Raw genomic sequence first — 5,720 nt, 5'->3', positions numbered from 1 at the left:
TCTATCACGTATATTGATTTGTATAGGTCTAAATATCTAATTCTTAATACAATGTTTAAGATCAATTCTATGTAAAAATCAAAGAAATCAGATAGGGTCTGGTCACACAATGTCACATATTTCTTTAATTTTCACAGTATTAACTTTACTTGCACTATCTTATATAATTTCAACCCCACCACCAAATTTCTACCATGCGTTGCCATGGAAACCGACAGCAGTCTATGAGGGCTAATTGAACTGCAAAATTCAACCCGTTTTGCCCATGTTTTGTCCTTGTGGTATATAAAAAATTAAAAAAGACAACTAATCTTCTCCATAAATCTCGATTCCCCATAAAATTCCCTCCTTATTTATGATATTTATATCCACCTATGGTAAAGAGTGTGTTACTGTCCGCTGTACCAATGTACAATAAATTGGCAATTTGCCAAAAAGTGATTTTTTGTTGGATTTCATTGATGAATTTAGATAATTTGGTAAATACATACAGCAAAATCAACTGCCATCAAAGGATGTCCATATCAAAGCCTCTTAATATAAACAAGAGGCCCAGGGGCCTTATAGGTCACCTGAGTATCATGTAACAACCTTTCAATGTTTGAATTAGGTTTGTGTTTAAATATAAGAATTTTACTTTTGGATGGAAGAAACATTGAATAGCTATGTGGTCATGAAGTACATGTGTCATTTTTATGTTCAATCAATAATCCTTAAAAACCTAGGTCTGAGACATCATAAAGAAAAGGGTTATTTACTCCTTAGATAAAACAAATCTAAGAAGATTTTTAAAGAATTTCTACAATTTCACTATATGACCAATAGAGCCCCACCCTAACACAAGAACCCCTGCCCCAGGGACCATGAATTTCACAATTTTGGTAGAGGGTTCAACGCTCATTATAATTATGCCCACAGTTTGGCTTCTTGATGTCCAGGAGTAAAGAAGAAGATTTTTGAAAATTACACTTATTTTGATGGTGTTTGCCCCCACCCCTCATGCCCCAGGGGGGCAGGGACCACGAATTTCACAATTTTTGTTCCCCTCTACCCACAAATGCTATATGCCAAAATTGGTTGAAATTGGTTAAGGGGTTTCAGAGAAGAAGCTGAAAATGTTCAAAAGTTAACGCACGACGCACGACGACGGACAAAAACAGATAGCAATAGGTCACCTGAATGATTCAGGTGACCTAATAAAAAGATTAATGGTGAAACGTAGTGCAATTGATCTGTAGTAACATGAAAACTGTAGATTTGGACACTTTGCCAAAAAGAGATTTTTTGTTGGATTTCATTGATGAATTTACATAATTTGGAAAATACATACAGCATAATCAACTGCCATCAAAGGATGTCCATATCAAAGACTCTTAATATATATAAAAAGATCAATGGTGAAACGTAGTGCAATATATCTATTGTAGCATGAAAACTGTAGATTTGGGCATTTTGCCAAAAAGGGATTTTTTGTTGGATTTCGTTGATGAATTTACATAATTTGAAAAATACATACAGCATAATCAACTGCCATTAAAGGATGTCCATATCAAAGACTCTTAATATATATAAAAAGATCAATGGTGAAACGTAGTGCAATATATCTATTGTAGCACGAAAACTGTAGATTTGGGCATTTTGCCAAAGTCAAATAATACAAACTACACCATTTTCAGTTAAAATGAACAATATGAGCAATTGATATTTCAAAAATAAACATGGAGAATTTTAACATATTAATAAAAATTAGTTAGAGTGATAAAAAACCCCAATGTAAACATAAACTGTAATTCAGTAGTACCCCCCCCCCCCCCCCAAACACCAAGTAGATTTTGCAATAATTTCCATAAACGAGCTATATTACATGTACTGTATTGCCATGAAAACTATTATCAATATATCAACACCTTCAATTCGACTTTTAGATATATCGATAACGTTTTGTCTATTAACAATGATAGCTTTCATTCATATGTCGATTTGATATATTCCTGTGAGCTCGAAATAAAGGACACCACAGAGTCGTCCACTTCTGCTTCATACTTCGATATTTTATTCAAAGTAGACATTAACGGCAAACTGACAACTCAACTGTATGACAAACGGGATGATTTCAGCTTCTCCATCGTCAACTTCCCACATTTATGTAGCAATATTCCATTATCACCTGCATATGGTGTTTATATATCTCAACTGATTCGATATGCAAGAGCTTGTTCTGGGTATAGTCAGTTTTTAAATCGAGATAAGCTACTGACAAAGAAGTTGATGGTACAGGGATTTCAACAGTCTCGATTGAAGTCAGCATTTCGCAAATTCTATGGTCGTTATAACGATCTAGTTTGTCAATACAACCTCGCATTGGGTCAAATGCTGTCTGACGTGTTTCATACCGATTGTTAAGCCGTTCTTGGCACACTGATTTTGACTGCGGATAACTCCGTTTACCTGATCAGGATATGGGGCTCACGGCGGGTGTGATCGGTCAACAGGGGATGCTTAATCCTCCTAGGCACCTGATCCCACCTCTGGTGTGTCCAGGGGTTCGTGTTTGCCCAACTATCTATTTTGTATTGCTTGTAGGAGTTATGAGATTGATCACTGTTCGTTATCTTCACCTTGCATCTATTAAAAAAAGTCTTCTCAAGATATTGGGCAGATACCAATAAATTGTTCATTGTACGGCCTTGTATTTGCTGACCTTTGACCTGGAAATCATTAGGGTCATCTACTATTCATAACTAACCAACATATGAAATATCATAATTGAACAACAGGCCCAAGATATTGGGGGGACACCATTGCATAGAGTACTAAGTACATTGCACCTAGCCATTTTTAATTGATTGATTTATTGATATTTTCCGCCACACTCAACAATTTTTCAGTTATCTGGTAGTGCCCAGTGTTTATTGGTGAAGGTGAGAACCCAGATACAATGTACCTGGGAAGAGACCACCGACCTTCCGAAAGTAAACTGGGAAACTTTCTCACTTACCGGCGCGATCGGGATTCGTGTGATTTTGAACGCTAATGTCCAACCACTCGGCCACGGAGGCCCCTGTCATTTTTAATCTTTTGACCTGAAAAGCAATGGGGGTCATATACTACCAGTGACCAACCCCTGTATAAAATATCATTATCAATCAAAGGGTTCTGAAGAAATTGGTCAGACATCAATTGTACAGAGTATTGTATTGCACCTGGTGACCTTTAGACCAGAGAATTTTCTACTGCAGAAACTGCATGAAACTTTAAAATTTATTGAAGTTTGTTCAGTGTTACTGTAATCTATGTTGACATACCAGTAATTAGTAAATTTATAGTATTAACACAGAACAACTCATTTTTGCAAAGTTGTTTATTCAACAAACATGAATCACAATGTTATCCAAACAACACAATCATCTTTTTTTTTTTTTTTTTAAAATCATTATAATAGTGATTTTCCTTCAACTGTTCAGTAATGAATCCTTATTCAGTAGGCTCACATAAGACACTTGCAGGTTAATTTTGCAATGTTTTAGTTACATTAGTCTTCTGACACCAAATCTTGATCTTAACAAAGTCATGGTGTGTCCTTAGAAGAATAGACTACCAGTTTACTGAATCAGGATGGACTTGTGTCGTGAGGTGTGTTCATTGACTGTAAAACTCGCAGGTTATTTTCCATTCTCAAGAGCTCTCCTTTGTCTTCTATATCATATAAGTGTCATGGAATGCATCTTCTGCTCTTCAAGTTCTAAACAATGTGTTGAACAAATATTGAAAAGTTCATCTTATTTTTCACATTTTCATACAGTACACACCTAATTCAATTTGATTAAACTAAATTTACGTGTACAAGATCATTCATGATGCTAGAATAGTAATTTTACCACTTAATTAATTACTTAATTGATAGATTATCATCCCTGCCCGCCTCTCAAAAATCATCTGTGAAATAAGCATAGATTTATATATCTGGCATAAATTATGCTCTTCTGTTGACAAAAACTCTTTTGTCATTAAATATTTCTCAGAAAATAAAAATTAAAAAATAAAATCCTCCCACCTAGTGCACCATACTTTTTGGTGACCCTGGATGATAATCTTACTAATTAAGTTGAATTGGCCTAAAGGATGCTATATTTTGATACAGTTTGTATACATGTGTTTATGCTGTATTGAGGAACTATTAATAGTGTTAACAAGAGGTTCACAAACCTTTTTGGTTACCTGAGTATTAATCAAATTTAAAAAAATTCAAAGTATTACTATAGCTCTCAGGGCTATGAAATCCATGTTATACACTATATGACTCTTTTGGACCCACATTCGCAACCCTGTGTTTTCGAAATTCGCAATTTTGGTACCCCTTTCTGCTTTTCCTTCATAAGCATTCAGCTTTATTTAAGGTAGTTCCACCCTCCTGTGACATCATAAGATTTTGCGAAGTCAATGATTTAATAAGATTTATGCATAACATGAACATAAATTGTGTTCGAGTCTTTTTCAATAGTTATTGTAAAAAATCTTGTATAACCAAAAAGATAATTCAAACGTATATGAATAATCAATGAGCTACATTTTTCACAATGCTATATGAGTTATTTCCCCCTGATTACAGGGAGCGCGCAGCACATTGCTGTCCTCATTTGATGGTGTCAAGTAAGGAATAAAGAGAAAATTTGCAATTTCTGATTGCAATCAATTGCCAGTTTAGGAATTTTTCTAAGAATCAAGTGTAATGACTTGAAAACAGTATAACTGAACAAAATGTCTTAGTCACTGATTACATGTATGTGGCCCTTGTGTTGTTTTCTTGTAAGCAATGTATGGTCATGATGTAACAAAGTATGTAAATATTAACTAGTCCTCAATTTCTTTAGATCAGAATCATGATGTCCTTAGTATATCAGCAATTCTTCATTATTAATTTCTATCAATATTTTCGACAACCAAACACAACAAAACATGCAATAAGATATGCCTAAAACACATGTACAACCAACGCATACATGTACATTATCAATTTATCGTTTCACAATGAACAAAACTACTTCTTGCTAAATGTACACCAGATGCCAATAACCAAAGCATGTTAATTATCTCGAATTGGCATCTCTAGTGTAAAATTTTCGTTAAAATATTTGATTTGCATGTGATTCAATGTTATTGAAAGTTAAATTTTGTATACATCAACTTACAGCTCTTCTTGCACTTAAATTACTCAAATGAGCACAAAAACAATCAGCAGGCACATTCCCCACATCTATTAATTTGTTTTAGGATTTATAATGCTGGGATTCAAATTTGAATTTCAAATTATGCACTCAATATGTATGTATTAATGCTGAATACTTACCTCCTCAAAGTCAGCAACTTGGTCAACTCCATCTTTACTTAGGTGATTTGCACAGTATGATGCTCATACAGCTGAAACACAGAAATGCACACATTAATTACATAAAATAGTGGTCATGTACTTTGGCCAAAATATGTGATTATTGGATGAAAAAGTAAGAATTCAAAAGTATTTGAATATTTACAATTTACATTTAATATTTTTTAATTTACTTCAGCTGACAGGACCTACATGTATTAAAATTTGAGGGCCCAGTTACAGGACCCAATTCAAAATCATCAATTTTACCCTACTTTCATCATTTAATTTTTCCAAATCAAGTGTCCTAAAGTTCATAATTACAGAGATGAGAAAAGTTTAAATCATAATAGTA

At 34.1% G+C, this 5,720-nt stretch overlaps 1 long non-coding RNA gene across 1 annotated transcript; it reads right to left on the bottom strand.

The window, feature by feature from the left end:
• Positions 1-3,346: 3,346 nt before the first annotated feature.
• Positions 3,347-5,384, bottom strand: LOC130048219 (uncharacterized). Its single transcript, XR_008797076.1, has 2 exons — positions 5,348-5,384; positions 3,347-3,742 (listed from the first exon to the last, which is right to left on the bottom strand). It is a non-coding gene; the product is annotated as an uncharacterized LOC130048219 (long non-coding RNA).
• Between the last annotated feature and the right edge of the window lie 336 nt (positions 5,385-5,720).

Source organism: Ostrea edulis, chromosome 7 (genome assembly GCF_947568905.1).
Source record: "Ostrea edulis chromosome 7, xbOstEdul1.1, whole genome shotgun sequence".
In the NCBI taxonomy this organism is placed as follows: domain Eukaryota; kingdom Metazoa; phylum Mollusca; class Bivalvia; order Ostreida; family Ostreidae; genus Ostrea; species Ostrea edulis.
The sequence above is the reverse complement of the archived record's forward strand: the minus strand, read 5'-3'. Positions and strand labels throughout refer to the sequence as shown.